The 15,122-nt window shown below is 42.3% G+C and overlaps 1 long non-coding RNA gene across 2 annotated transcripts in view; it reads left to right on the top strand.

The window, feature by feature from the left end:
- Window positions 1-3,215: 3,215 nt before the first annotated feature.
- LOC135093182 (uncharacterized) overlaps window positions 3,216-15,122 on the top strand; it is a 164,138-nt gene continuing 152,231 nt past the window's right edge. For both annotated transcript variants that reach the window (XR_010263253.1, XR_010263252.1), the window contains exon 1: window positions 3,216-3,255. This is a non-coding gene — a long non-coding RNA (uncharacterized LOC135093182). The remainder of the gene's footprint in view (window positions 3,256-15,122) is intronic.

The raw sequence follows: 15,122 nt of genomic DNA, 5'->3' as shown, positions 1-15,122 counted from the left end.
ATTAAGTTCAAAATTGTTAAAAAATCGAACCATACCTTTACTGCTATAACACCACCACCACCAGCACCACCACTACCCACCACCAATCCAGGTAGGCATTCCCAGCATCCACTTCCACACAGTCCCTCTCCAACGTGCTGTCACTCCACATCGGCCGAGGAATCGAGTGGAAGTTAATGGTCATTTTTGAGAGTTGAGGAGAAAACGATGTGAAGCTGGGTTGAGGAAGGGAGAAGGGCAGGAGGAGGGATAAGATTGAAGCAAGAAACAGAAAATAATGAGAAATAAAAGACGAGGAAAGGTAAAATTGAAATAGAAAGAATGATAGAAAGAAGTGTAGAGGGATTACATATAAACGAAGTAAATAAATAAAGAAAAGAGTACAGAAGATGAATAGATAAGATTGAAGCAAAAAAAAAGGAAGAAAAGATTAAAGAGGAAGGGAAAGGAAGATGGAAAGAAGAGATGTAAATGAAAAAGAATATGGTTGACATGAAAGAAAAGAAAGAAAAAAATAGAAGAGAGATAAGAAGATGAAGAGATAAGGTCGAACCAAAAGAAAGAGAAAAAGAAAAGAAAATGCACGATGAAGAATAAGGTTTGAAAGGAGAACAAGAAGAAAAAAAGTTAGGAAAGAAGATGAGTAGGGTTAAACGAAAAGAAAAGAAAAGAAGAAAGAAAGAAAGAAAGAGAGAGAGAAATGAAGTTGGAGCAAAAGAAAGAAATTAAATAGAAAAGTTGTTGAACATGGTAAGGATGAGGAAAGTGACGATGAAAGGAGGGAAAAGAGAGAACAAACGGTAGACCAAACACAAAAGAAAGAAAAAATGTATATAAGATGTACCAAAGGAAGATTATGAAGCGAAAGAGAGAAGCAAGAGCGGGAAAAATTAACAGAGAGAGAGAGAGAATAAATATGAAAGGATAGTGAAAGATAAGAGACTAAAGAAGAGATGTAGAAATGAAAGAAAATGAAGAAAGAGAAGAAACTGAGGAACGTGTGCAGAGAGAGAGAGAGAGAGAGAGAGAGAGAGAGAGAGAGAGAGAGAGAGAGAGAGAGAGAGAGAGAGGGAGGGAGGGAGGGGGGTGCCCAAGAAATCACATTTTGTTTCCTCTTTGCCTTTGAGTAGCCGAGGAGGAGAAAGAGGACGAAAACGAGAAGAAAACTTGAAACAATAAGATAAACAGAAAAAGAGGAAAAAGATGAGAAGAAAATAGCGACGTCAACAAAGAAGAAAGGAACAAAGAACGCGATAAATATGTAAAAATACGCAGAGATAAACGAAGAGGAAGAGAAAGAGAAGGAGTGAAAACCAAGGAATGACTGTAAAAAAACAATAAAAAAAAAAATATATATATACTCGTATATACGAGTATATATATATATATATATATATATATATATATATATATATATATATATATATATATATATATATATATATATATATATATATATTTTCCCCGCAGATTAGCCCAAGAATGAAAAATAACGAATATATCAAAATGGCAAATCAATGAATACTAATGGAGATGTAATATAAAAGATAATTATGTTAGTCTGACATAAACAGGAGAAATAAATATCAGATTAGTTTATTTTTTCACCTGTTCAATTTTCCATCACGAGTCGTAGCGCTTAATATTTTTTCCCATTTAATTTCCAGCAAAATGAATAATGATACTGATATCAAATACAACAGAAATCGAACCTCTCTCTCTCTCTCTCTCTCTCTCTCTCTCTCTCTCTCTCTCTCTCTCTCTCTCTCTCTCTCTCTCTCTCTCTCTCTCTCTCTCTCTCTCTGTAAAATTCCAGAGAGAGAGAGCGTCAGACATATGCAGACCGACTAAATGACAAACAGACAAAGAAAATAACACTCATATTTAGTATTTCTGCTGTGAAAGGCGAGTTTCCAGTTTTTTGTAGAGTACCTTCAGGAAAGCTTAAGTCTTCCCCATCTGAGGTCCGCAGTGGTGAAGAAAATACTGAAGGATACCTGGAAGAATACAGTGCTAATTCCTGGCTGGTTGTTCTTCATTAAATTAAACGTTACTTCGTCTCGCCACTTCTTCAACTCTCGCATTCTTATCCGCCCGTTTTCGCCTTTATTGCTACACCTTCTCTTCCTCCTCCTCCTCCTTCTCTTCCTCCTCTTCTTGTTCTTATTCCTCGTCCTCCTTTTCATTCTTTTTTCTTTCTTGTTTGTATGTTTCTTTCTTTCTCTGGTGTTATTCCTCCACTTCTTCTCATTTTCTTTTCTTTATTTCTTTAATTTCTTTTTGCTTCTTTCTCTTCCTTGTCCTTCTTTTCTTTCTTTCATTTTTTTTTTTGTATATTTCTTTCTTTTTTTTGGTGTTCTTGCTCCTCTCTCCATTTCCTCCTTTTCTTTATTTCTTCTTCTGTTCTCTTTTTTTTTTACTTTTTTCGTCTCATCCTTGTCTTTTTTTCTTTCTTCCTTTCTTTTTCCTCCTCCTCCTCCTCCTCCTTCTCCTCCTCCACAGTGGTATGCCAATTAAGGCCAGGCAATGTTACTCCGGCCTCAGCAAAATTTTTCCTCACGCCAAGTTGTCTCCCGCCAGAACACACCCAGTTACTGATGCGAGGAGGATCAGCTTATTCAGGGAGTGTTTATATAAAGGTTGTGATTTGATGTGCGTGAGGCAGTTTGTCAGTTCCCTTTATTTCTCTCTTTTTTTATGTTATCTGTTTTTTTTTATTATGATTTATTTATTTTTTTCTTTTTAATCTAGTTTGTTTTGTTTTATCTTCTTTTTACTTTCCTTATTTTTTTTATGATTTGTGTTAATTGATATGTATTTTATTTATTTTTTTGTCATTATTTCTGTGATATTTATATGATATTGTGTATTTTCGTTTTATTTTCATATTTTTGTTAGTATTTTTAGGTTGCCCTTTGTTTTGCTATATTTTGCTTTCATCATTATATTTTTTTTTATATTCACCAGTTATTATAGCATTTATTTTACTTATATTTTAGATTCATTTACGTTTTTTTTTTCCTTCTTGGTCCATTGCAATATATATTAGATTCCACTTTTTTTTCATATTAACGTACAATGTGAATCTTTAATACGGTCCTGAAAAGACGTTAAAATATTCTTCCCCAAAAATATATAAGCACATAAAAAAAAACATCCTTCTTATCTTATCTTAGGAATATTTCCATAACAATTCTGCCCAGCTTATATATTATCACTTTCCATTTAACAGAGAGGCGCTGGAGGGAGGAAATTGTGAGTAGAATCCTTATACCGCTTTAGTTTTAGTCTTCCCCCAGCTAGTAATGATGTAGATAAGAGCAGAGTAGTCTAATGCAGCAGGTAATCTCGTTATGAGGCTGGAAACTGATACCTGCCCGACACTTTCCAGTTCCTGTGTTGCTCCTCGCCTCCATTCTATTATTAGTGCCTTCCATCTCCACTGCTTTCCTCCTACTCTCTTCTTTCCCCCTCACTCCTTTTAATTAATAGCTTCCCCTCTTTTCTATTTCATTTCCTTTTCCTCCTTACTTCACTCATACGCCTCTATATTCCTTCATTCTTTTGGCACATTTGTCTCCTTTGTATTTCCCGATCATCTTTCACCTTCTCATTTCCCTATTTACATCACTACTCGCTTTTAGGAACATCCATCTAATTCTGCTCGTATTCTCCTATTCTTTTTATTCTCTCATTTCTTTTATTTTATCTTTTTTTCTTTACATCTTTACACCTCCTACCCATTCTCTTCTTCTTTTTTTGTTTTCCTGAGTCCTTTTGATGCCCTCTGTCTTTCCTGTATCTTCCTCTACGTCCACACCCTCCACTCGTCCTCCCTGCCATTAGTTCCCATTCCCACGCCCTTGTCCTCCTCCTCGTCCTCTCTCGCCTCTCGTTATAAGATTTTGGTTATTGTATAAGTGGATCATTAGATTAACCATTATCAGGAGGAATAATTAATGGAATGGAGCTGTAGAATGCTAATTAAGGTAACGAAGAGAGAGAGAGAGAGAGAGAGAGAGAGAGAGAGAGAGAGAGAGAGAGAGAGAGAGAGAGAGAGAGAGAGAGAGAGAGAGAGAGAGCATGGGAGAGAAAAAAAAGTTTAGGAGAGACAGGATTGTGGAAAATTTGGTCAGGACGAATAGGAAGAGAGGAAAACACATACAGGAAAGTGGAGGAGGAAAAGAAGTGGAGAAGGGAGACAGGGAGGAGAGGAAGTGGAGGAGGGAGACAAGGGAGGCGAAGAAAGAAGTGAAAGTCCATTTTTTCTCCCCTGGCTAAATTTAACGAGCTCGTGTCAGTATGGCCATGACGGTGATATATGTACTAGTGCCATATTGTAATTCTCTCTCTCTCTCTCTCTCTCTCTCTCTCTCTCTCTCTCTCTCTCTCTCTCTCTCTCTCTCTCTCTCTCTCTCTCTCTCTCTCTCTCTCTCTCTCACTGCTGTTTTCTCTACCATCTCTTCTGTCTACATAAGAAATAATATTTTTTTCATAATTTCTCTTTCCCTTGTTATGTCTTGCCTTGCCTTTCCTTGTCTGACCTTCCTTAGTCCTTCCCTGCCTTGCCTTGCCATGCCTCGACTCGTCATACCCTTCCATGTTTTTTTTTTTTTCTCTCCCCGTTTCCTTCCTTCTCTCTCTATTTATTCTGTATACCGATCACATATTTTTATAGACAGTGGAGGCAAACACACACACACACACACACACACACACACACACACACACACACACACACACACACACACACACACACACACACACACACACACACACACTAGATAGAATATAGAGTTCTTTTATGAATTCTTGTATATTTCCTTTTATGAACACGACTCTTATAACCTTGACATCCCACTACGAAACATAAAATTCTACTGAGATTTTTTTTTTCCACACACACGATCCTCTTTATTAGTGTCACATGTATCACCCGAGGCTCTGATGAACTCCCTGCACACATGATGGGTTGTGTTATAGGCTAAGCTCCTTTTATCTGTCTCGTCGTAGTTATTACATGTCTGCCTAATCGTGCGTGTAAGGTGAAGGTGAAGGGAGGGGGCGAGGGAGTGGAATGATTGTGAAAGTAGCTGTCATTTATTTCATCTTATGTTTCTCTCTCTCTCTCTCTCTCTCTCTCTCTCTCTCTCTCTCTCTCTCTCTCTCTCTCTCTCTCTCTCTCTCTCTCTCTCTCTCTCTCATTAGTATAGCTGAAAAATCAAATTTTCTAATTGGCTGCGTTTGTTCAATTCAAAGGCAAGAGTTCTCCTTTGTACCATTCCACATGTAGTACTTTCCATCTGTTGCTACCTCTCCTTTCCTTTTTTCTCTTTTTTCCCCCCTCTCTCCCATCCTCTTGTTCCTCGTCCGTTTTCTCTTCCTCTTCCCTTTCTGCTCCATTTTTTTCCTTCCTCGTCTTGTTTCTCTCCCTCCTCTTCACTTTTCACTTCCTCCTTTTTTTCCTTTTTCCCATTTTTCCTTTCTCTCTCCGTCCTTACTTGCCTTTGTCTTGTTTCTCTCTCTCTCTCTCTCTCTCTCTCTCTCTCTCTCTCTCTCTCTCTCTCTCTCTCTCTCTCTCTCTCTCTCTCTCTCTCTCTCTCTCTCTCTCTCTCTCTCTCTCTCTCTCTCTCTCTCTCTCTCTCTCTCTCTCTCTCTCTCACCTTACCTCCTCGTTTCTTCTTGCATCCTCCCTTTCTCTCATTCATTCGTCTCCATGTTTTCGTAACTTCTCTGTCTTTTTCCTTTCCTCTCTGTCTCTTTACTTTTCTTTCCTCCCTCTCTTTTTTTTCTTTCTTATCTCTCTCCCTCTCCACCTAACCCTTTTCTCCTGTCTATCTCCTTCCTCTCCTCCCTCATTTTCTTCCTCCCTCCCTCGTTCTCGCTTCTCTTCCTCCATTTCTTTTCCTTTCAAATCTGTCAGCTTTCTTTTGGCTCTTCCTTGCGTTTTCCTCCTCTCTCCCGACTCCCTCCAATCTCCTGCTTCCTCTCCTCCCTCCCCTCCCTCTCATCTTCCCCCTTTTTTGTCTCTTCATTCTTGCTCCCCTGTGCATTGCCAAAAATGAGAATTATCTGATTTCTTTTTATATTTCCGTCTGGTTTTTGAGTTTACAGATGGTTATTTTATGTTTAATGCTCTTATTTATTTTGTGTTGCTTTTTTCTTAGTCTTTTGCCTTAAGTTTATGAGATGGATCGGCTTAGTATATGTTATTATCAAAATTCTCACGTTGCCTTTGGTTAGCTTGAGTTAAGGTGAAAAATGCGCAGACCTCGCTTGTATAGTAGGTTGACGAAAATTGTATAGTAGTAGTAATTGCATGTAGTAGAAATTGTGATGATGATGGTGGTGGTTGTGGTGGTGGTGGTGGTGGTGGTGGTAGTGGTAGTGGCAGTAGTAGAGGTAGTAGTAGAGGTAGTAGTAGTAGTAGTAGTAGTAGTAGTAGTAGTAGTTGTTGTTGTTATTGTAGTAGTAGTAGTAGTAGCAGCAGCAGCAGCAGCAAGAACAACGACACCACTAACAAAAACAATAATATCAATCGTAATAGCAATAGTGTGTGCTGTTGCTGTCTATTATCTATCTATCTATCTACCCACCCATTCATCACCGTACAATCACAATCCGAACCATAGCATTCCATATTTTTCTCGTGCCTCATCAGTTTCACTTCATTAACCTCAAGTCTGGCAGCAGCTTCACCCATCGCTGGCCCACGTAGTGTTGGGCGTGGCGAGAGGCGGTGGTGCAGGCGAGTGTGGGTCACATGAGTTTAGGAGAAGCTGGGGTTAGGAGCGGCTGGATCACGTGTGTCACTCATGGAGGCGGGCTGGATAAGAGAGAGAGAGAGAGAGAGAGAGAGAGAGAGAGAGAGAGAGAGAGAGAGAGAGAGAGAGAGAGAGAGAGAGTAAAGAGGAAGGAACGGAGAAAACATTAAGAAGAGTAGTAAGAAAGCAAGCTCCAGCTCCAGCTCACAATTTCACTCTCTCTCTCTCTCTCTCTCTCTCTCTCTCTCTCTCTCTCTCTCTCTCTCTCTCTCTCTCTCTCTCTCTCTCTCTCTCTCTCTCTCTCTCTCTCTCTCTCTCCCCGCTATCTGTTCTATAATAGCTGACCCACAAAATGGAAAACGTCCCAGAACACACGGAGTTTTTAGCACTGTCACCTGCATCCCTCACCTGGTCCCCCTCTTGCTCATGTAATTAACCTGTCCCCAGGCGCGCATCCCCTTGCTTTAACTCGTGACCTCATCGCCCGACCCTTTCGCATTTCCGAGTGGACAACATTTCGACAGAGCGAGAGAGGACGCAAGGTACAAAAAACATCAGGGGGAACAAAGGGACCGGGTTACACAGACACCATTTCCTTCCCTTCAGTTACCTCGGCTCGGTACACGCTAGCATCGATATTAATTTTATAATTGATACCTGGTGTGAATTCACGAGCGTTGCTGATTAGAAGATGGCGACGCTGACAGTGGGTGCTTCCTTGACGGCAATTTCGTGGAAGCACTCATGCGGAATGTGCCAGGGATTAGATTTTAGTTAAAGGAAGGAAAGGGGACATGAGGGGGGGGAGGCGGAGACGGTGGTAGAGGAGAGGAGGATGAAGGGAGAAGTGGGGTGGTGTATGCATGGGGGCGGTTCTAATAGAGGAGAAGTAGGACGAAGAGGACGAGGAAGAGGAAGAGGAGGAAGGGAGGTGTACAATGGTGCATGGGCATGGTTGTAGCACATAAAGATTAATTTTCACGGTAAATGATAAATGCAATGCACCCAATTTGCAGTAATGTTCCGTGTACGCCACCCCTTCCACCTTCACGTCATTACTTTTCATCCACCGCCGCAAATTATTGTCTCCTGTGTTTCTTTAAGGGCGAAGGGAAGCCACGTCGCGCGCCCAGGCATTGGAGGGCGGTGGGAGGGAATGAGATGCGCCGAGATGGGGAGACAAGGCGGGGTCAGGTTTGAGGGATCAGGAAGCCTCGCTCATCCTGTTGTGGCCTTCCAACACCTGTTATTGTTTCTGGTTAGGTCTTGTAATGTGATTTTTATTCTCGTATTTCTGTAATATCGAGGTTTTTTTTTTATGGTGTTTGGTTTTATTTTTATTTTATTCTGATACTGTTTTCTTGTATTGTTTTTTGAGGTGTGTGTGTCTCCATTATGATAAAGTTTCTGAGATACGTTAAGCCGTTCACGCTCATTTACTTAACCATTCATTCAGTCAACCAGTCAGTCATCCAAGCCGTTACTCCGTCAGTCAGTCAGTCATTCTCGCTTCTGTTACTTCATTTCATTCACTCACTTCTTCACTTAACTAGTCTATCGGTCATTCAGTCAAACAGTCAGCCAATCCATACCCTGCTACTTCATTTTCTCCCTTAACTTCTACCCATTACATCGTCCATCTCATCCCCGTAAAGAGTTTCCAGTCGCCTCTTATACAGATTCCCCACACCACTACAATCCCTATATTTCGTAGCCACTCACCCACTTAAAGCGTGCCAGACCTGCCCTTCCCTCACACAACGGCTGAGGAGTTTATGCAACGCTCGCTGCTCTTGCCTTCCATATGCATCAGGGCCGAGCATGACAGACCAATCGAGTAGAAAGTTCTATTGAATTTAAACCCACATGTATGAGAGTGTGTGTGTGTGTGTGTGTGTGTGTGTGTGTGTGTGTGTGTGTGTGTGTGTGTGTGTGTGTGTGTGTGTGTATAGCTCGCTGAGTTAGTTTGGAGGTGAGATATTCGTAACAAAGACTGTCCTCCCTATTCAAATGCCATAAACTTAAACACAGTAAAATCCCTCTTATCCGGCATCAACGGGACCGCCGACATGCCGGATACTTGAATATTGCCGGATACTTGAATAGAAGTGAAATTATGTCCACAATCACCACCCTACACTCACGCATCTTACCATAACACAGATCAGCTGATCTTAATCAGCAGCTGATCTGATCAGCTGCTTAAGTGTAAGCACAACACGCTTCTTCTTTTCTACAACTTTAGGCATGATGAAGGCGTCAGGCGATAAACAGTGCACACGCGGGACTGAGTCACTGAGTAAACACAGTGCAGTGGGCCGCGGGTGGCGCGAAGCAGTGCGCTCTGGTGGCGAGGGGACAAAGTATGCCTCGCGCGGGAATTTTAATCGATTTTATGAGTACACATTGATTTTTTATTGATTTTAAGGCTCGGGGAAAGATGTGCCGGATACTTGAAGCTGCCGGATACTCGAATGCCGGATGAGAGGGATTTTACTGCATTAAAATCCATTAGAGATATTTTGGTGCGCCTTCGCCACGTAAACAGGAACAATTGAACGTCAGAATGAATTTACAGCTCTTACTAAGGCGCCCTCCACGACGGTCTGGCGGGGAATCTTGGCTGGTGTGGGACACGAGGCAAGGGAGGAGCAGGAAGAGGAGGAGGGGGAGAAGAGGGAGGTGAAGATAAGATAGGAACAGAGAGGAAAGAGAAGGAGGAAGAAGATAAAAGGACAGAAGAGTTAGAAGAGGGGAAGGAAAGGCTGATAAGTAAAAAAACATGAGGAAAATAAGTGGAGGAATAGAAAGAGAAGAAGAGGAAAAAGGATTAGAAGGAAAATTTAAAAAAATAAAATAAAAGCTGGGGGAGGGGAAGGAGAAAGAGGAAGAGGAGAAGGAAGAAGATAAAGAAGGTGCACTAACAAAACAGACCAAAAAATGAGAAGCAGTTGGAGGAGGAGAAAGAGAAAGGATATGATTTAGAAGAAAAAGGAGTAATAGAAGGAAAGGCAAAGCACGAACGGGAGAAGCAAGAGGAGGAAGAGAAGGAAAACGAGAAAAAGGAAGAAAAGAAGGATTAGAGAAATGTAGAAGAGGAAGATGAAAAAAAAAATACCAGAGGAAATACAAAGGATGGGAAGTAGGAGGAAAAGGAGAATAATTAAAAGAAGAATAAATATTTAGAAAGAAAATATAACATGAAAACATTGAATTAGTAGAAGCATTGAAAGGAAAACCCGAAGAAAAAAATAAACACAATAAATAGCTAAGAGTAAGGAGAAAGAAGCACAACAGAAGAGAGGAAGGAAGAGGAAGAGAGAGTGTAAAAGCATATAAAGAAAAAAAACAAAGAAAACGAAGAAATAACAGAAACAGTGAAGGAAAAGAATACACACATAAAAAGGAGAGAAGAGAAGGAGGAGGAGGAGAAGGGAGAAGCGCAGAAGAAAAGGAAGCAAGGTGACAGGAGAAGAAAGAAAACAAATAATAATGAAATAAAACTAAAAAAAAAAAATGAAATAGTATAGGCAGTGGAAAGGGAAAAAATATATACATAAAAATAGAAGGAGAGGGAGGAAGAGACTGGAAAGATCAGGAAGCAGCAAGAGGAGGAGGAGGAAAAGGAAGAATAGCAAAGAATAAGAAACAAAAAACAATGTGAAAACAAAGTAATAGAAGCAATGACTGGAAAACAGCAACAAAAAAATATTACCAGCAGACGGGGAGGGATAAATCTATTACCAGCAGGAGGAGGGAGAGGAGGCACGAAAGATGAGGAAGCAAGGTGACGTGAGGGTGGCTGCACAGGTGATGGGGCGTGGAAGGAGGACAGGGAGTCACGTGCATTATTCATACCTTTATTAAGTTTGGCCTTGATTATGTTTCCTTTAGGCTTACCTTGTTCCAACCGCTGCCCAAGAACAGGTAGAGGAGTAGAGGGAGTCCCCGAGGAGTTAAGCGATGCAGAAAAGAATATTGTGAAGGTGGTGGTGGTGGTGGTGGTGGTCGTGGTGGTAGTGGAGGAGGAGGAGGAGGAGATGGTGATGTTATGATTTACTTGTAAGGATTATAATGAGGTCGTTGATGTAACCTCTCTCTCTCTCTCTCTCTCTCTCTCTCTCTCTCTCTCTCTCTCTCTCTCTCTCTCTCTCTCTCTCTCTCTCTCATGTGGTAATAATCTGACGTACATGTGTAGTTTTGTGATGAACATCCTCCTCCTCCTCCTCCTACTTTCCGCAAATAACCTCGTAGGTATAAATAGGTTGGCTGCTATTCATTCTTCCTTGATGTTCATTTGTGTCCCATTCTATATTCCAGAACTCTAGCTTTATCCTTCTCTTTCTCGTTCTTTACCTCTTTTCTCCTCCTTCTCCTCCTCCTCCTCCACCACTTTTTGTTTTCCTTCCTCCTAGGCATCGTTATTATTATTATTTTTTTTTTTATATAATTTATCACAAACAGACTTATATTGTATGAAGCAAAAGGCTTGCTGCTGTTGCTCTTCCTTTTTGTTCCTCTTCCTCCATCTCTTTATCTTCTCATCTTTCCCTACTTCCTCCATCTCCTCCAACACCTTTGTCCCCGATCCTCTTCCTCCTTCTCCTCCTCTTCTTCCTCCATATTTTCTTTATTTTCTTATCCTTTTCCTTCTCTCTTCTTCCTCCACTTCTTCACCACCACTTACACCATCTCTTCCCTCCCCTTCCTCCTCCTACTACAACCCTCCCACACCACCACCACCACCACCTCCTCCTCCTCCTCCTCCTCCAGGTTGCAGACTCAGCGTATTATCGCGCCAGAAGCCAAGGAGGAGTTGTGTTTCAGATATTCTATTGTTTCTGGTAATTTGGAAGGGTTGCAGGTAACGTACATCAGAGAAGGCATTGTTCACGGTTACCTGGCGCCGTGTCACGTATACACTCAGTAAACCCCAGTGTATATCTGTGTGTCTTCCTGCTCTACTCTTTGTATATATATTTTCTGTTTTTAATGATTTTTTAGGTGTTTTTCTTTTATTGTGATTCTCTGTGTAGTGGATGCGTGTGTGTTCTCTAGTCTATTTTCTCTCTTTCTTGGTCTACTCTTATCTCTCTCTCTCTCTCTCTCTCTCTCTCTCTCTCTCTCTCTCTCTCTCTCTCTCTCTCTCTCTCTCTCTCTCTCGCTCTCGCTCTCCGGCATGGCGCAGGTGGTCTTGTTAAGCTTGTTATTGTTGCCATATTGACTCAGTAAACGATGTCTTCTCGTGGTGGTGGTGGTGGTGGTGGTGGTGGTGGACGTGGTGGTGTGGTGTGGTGATAATTGGTGGTGTATGTTGTGGTGGTGGTGGTGATTAGAAAGTGGTTGTGGTGTTGGAGGTTGTGGTGATGTTAATGGTGATGGTGAAGATCGTGATGGAGGAAGAGAAAGGGGGAAAGTGGTCGTGGTGGTGATAGTAGAAAGGGTGATGATAGTTGTAGTGATGGGTGTGATAGTAAAAGTGGTGAAAAAAATGGTGTTCATAAAGATAATGGAAATGGTAATGCTGGTGGTGGTGGTGGTGGTGGTGGTGATAGTAATAAATGGCGTTAAAAAAATGGTGCTGATAAAGAAAGTAGAGGGAATGGTGATGGTGATGGTGATAGAAGAAGTGGCGACAAAAAAAAAAAATAGTGTTAAAGATATTAGGGAAAGTGATGGTGATGGTGGTGGTGGTGGTGGAGGAGGAGGTGGAGGTGGAGTGTTATCAGACGTGTTGATCCGCTTTGGAAGGCCATTCTTTAGATACAAAGCCGAGATTTCTTCGACATCGGATCTCTTATACCGTCTTCTCCCCTTTCCGTCAACCTTCCTCACACACCCACACTCCCTCCTCCTCCTCCTCCTCCTCCTCCTCCTCCTCCTTCTCCCCCTCCTCCTCCTCCTCCTCCTCCTCCTCCTCCTCCTCCTCCTCCTCCTCCTCCTCCTCCTCCTCCTCCTCCTCCTCCTCCTCCTCCGATGAAGAGTCTATTGAAAAAGGAAGAGGATTATTGCTGCAGAAAGTGAAAATATGAAAATGTATAGTTTGTTCTCTCTCTCTCTCTCTCTCTCTCTCTCTCTCTCTCTCTCTCTCTCTCTCTCTCTCTCTCTCTCTCTCTCTCTCTCTCTCTCTCTCTCTCTCTCTCTCTCTCCTACTGTCAAGTCTTCCTATCTCTTCCTTTCTTTATTCTTCTTTATTTTCTTATTGTCATGCAGTTTTGTGTGAGTGCGTGTGTGCGTGTGCTACTCCCTTCTCTTCCCTTCCTCTCTCTTTTTCCTTTTCCCTCCTCCTACCATTAATTGTCCTTTCCTCCCATCGCCTTTCTTCCCTTCCCTTTTCTCGCCCCTTCTCTTGTTTCTCTCTTTTATTCCTTCAACTATTTTTTTTTCCTCTTTTTCCAATTTCATCACCTTTTCTCCTCCTCCTCCTCCTCTCAGGTTCCCACAGCTCATTGCAACTCTGTTCTTAACACTGCATTCCTCCTCCTTTTCCTCCTCCTCCTCCTCCTCCTCCTCCACTTTTCCACTTTCTCCGCACTCTTCCGTTCTGTCTACTCCTCCTCCTCCTCCTCCTCCTCCTCCTCCTCCTCCTCCTCCTCCTCCTCCTCCTCCTCTTCTTCAAAATCCCCTCAGCTCTCTAACCAGAAGCCTGCATCCGCGCCAACAGAGACGAAGATTGTGAAGAGGGATCAAGCAGAGGCGCCGAGCATTGGTATTGTTATTATAATTTTGGCTGCTTTTATTCTTGGTGGTGGTGGTGGTGGTGGTGGTGGCGGCGGTGGTGGTGCTGGCGTTGTTTTATTGTTGTTGTTACTACTATTGCTGCTGCTACTACTACTACTACTACTACTACTACTACTACTACTACTACTACTACTACTACTACTACTACTACTACTACTACTACTTGCACTGTACTGTTAATTTGTGATATATGTGTTGGATTTGTCCTCCTCCTCCTCCTCCTCCTCCTCCTCCTCCTCCTCCTCCTCCTCCTCCTCCTCCTCCTCCTCCTCCTCCTCCTCCTCCTCTTCCTCCTCCTCCTATTCTTCCTCCTCTTCCTCCTCCTCGTCCTCATCATCATCCTCATCTCAATTATGTAAAACCCTAAGAAGAAAACAAGCTTCACGAATTATTTCACAAGCAAGGCCAAACAAAGCGTCTTTCTTTAAGTCCTCTTTCACAAGGCAGGTGGAAGTCGCCCCCTGAGCCTGCCAGGAGGAGCCCACTTCCCCCTCAGGTGCAATGGAGATGAATATCACATTACCGTAATGGGGAATTTTCATGGCATTGTCCCGTTCAACTCCCAAGCGACTCTGCTAGCGGAACCCAGGGACCGAGGATGGCGGGAGATGGCTATTGTGAAGTGGAGGGGTAGAAGGGAGGAAATGCCATGAGGGGTAGATAAGGAGGGGGTGGAAGTGGAGGGGAAAGCACAGACGATACTTTTAAGGGTGGGGGTTTTGAGGTGGTGGTAAGGGATGATAGGGAAAGGATTGGGGGAAGGGAATGGTGAGGTGGAGAGGTACTGGGGGAGGGAATGTATTAGGGACGGTGGGGAAAGACGGGTTATACAGAGATTATGAGTAGAGGGGGAGGTGAAGTAAGGGACAGATGAAAAAAAGAGAGGAGAGTTGTGAGAGAGAGAGAAGGGGGAGCGGGAGGGCCCTTGGAAATGGAGGAGGGACAAGGGCTGGGTGGTAAAAGTGAGGCCCTAGGAGGAAGGCGGGAGAGGGGCAGCGCTGGGGGCGGGCGGGTGAAAATGTCGGGTTTAAATTGTAAAATGTGAACAGAAAAGTGACAAAAAAGTTACCTGCAGGCAGTATGTTAAAAGAGTTTTCCGGTGGTGGTGGTGGTGGTGGTGGTAATAGGATAAGTAGTAAGTATGTAGTAGTTTTTATTTGTATTATATTTTTTGTTTTTGTTGTTGTTGTTGTTGTTGTTGTTGTTGTTGTTGTTGTCCCTGCTATTATTTTTGTTTATTTGTTAGTAGAAAAGGAGGAAATGAGGGAATTTCATATGTTTCTTATAGCAACACGAGGTAACACAAAGGCGCTAACATCAATACAATACACACAACTACAACTACAACCCGAAGCTGAACAAAACATTACAACACTTACTTCTATAAACACCTTGTATCCTCCCTTTCCCCACATTCTATACCAAAGCCAGGTAAGAAAATGTATGATAAGTGCATGATAACTTTATGCCAGCGTGATAAACACACTCGCCTACCTAGACTGTCGCCTGCCAATGCTAACACAGTAACACCACTCAGGGCTTTTTCTCGCTCGCATTCCTCCCATTATTCGTATTAGGAAGTGTCCATGCAGTGAATTAACATTTTTATCGTGTGTG

Source organism: Scylla paramamosain, chromosome 42 (genome assembly GCF_035594125.1).
Source record: "Scylla paramamosain isolate STU-SP2022 chromosome 42, ASM3559412v1, whole genome shotgun sequence".
Lineage (NCBI taxonomy): Eukaryota > Metazoa > Arthropoda > Malacostraca > Decapoda > Portunidae > Scylla > Scylla paramamosain.
Note: the sequence above shows the minus strand (reverse complement) of the source record. Positions and strands in the feature narration are given on the sequence as shown.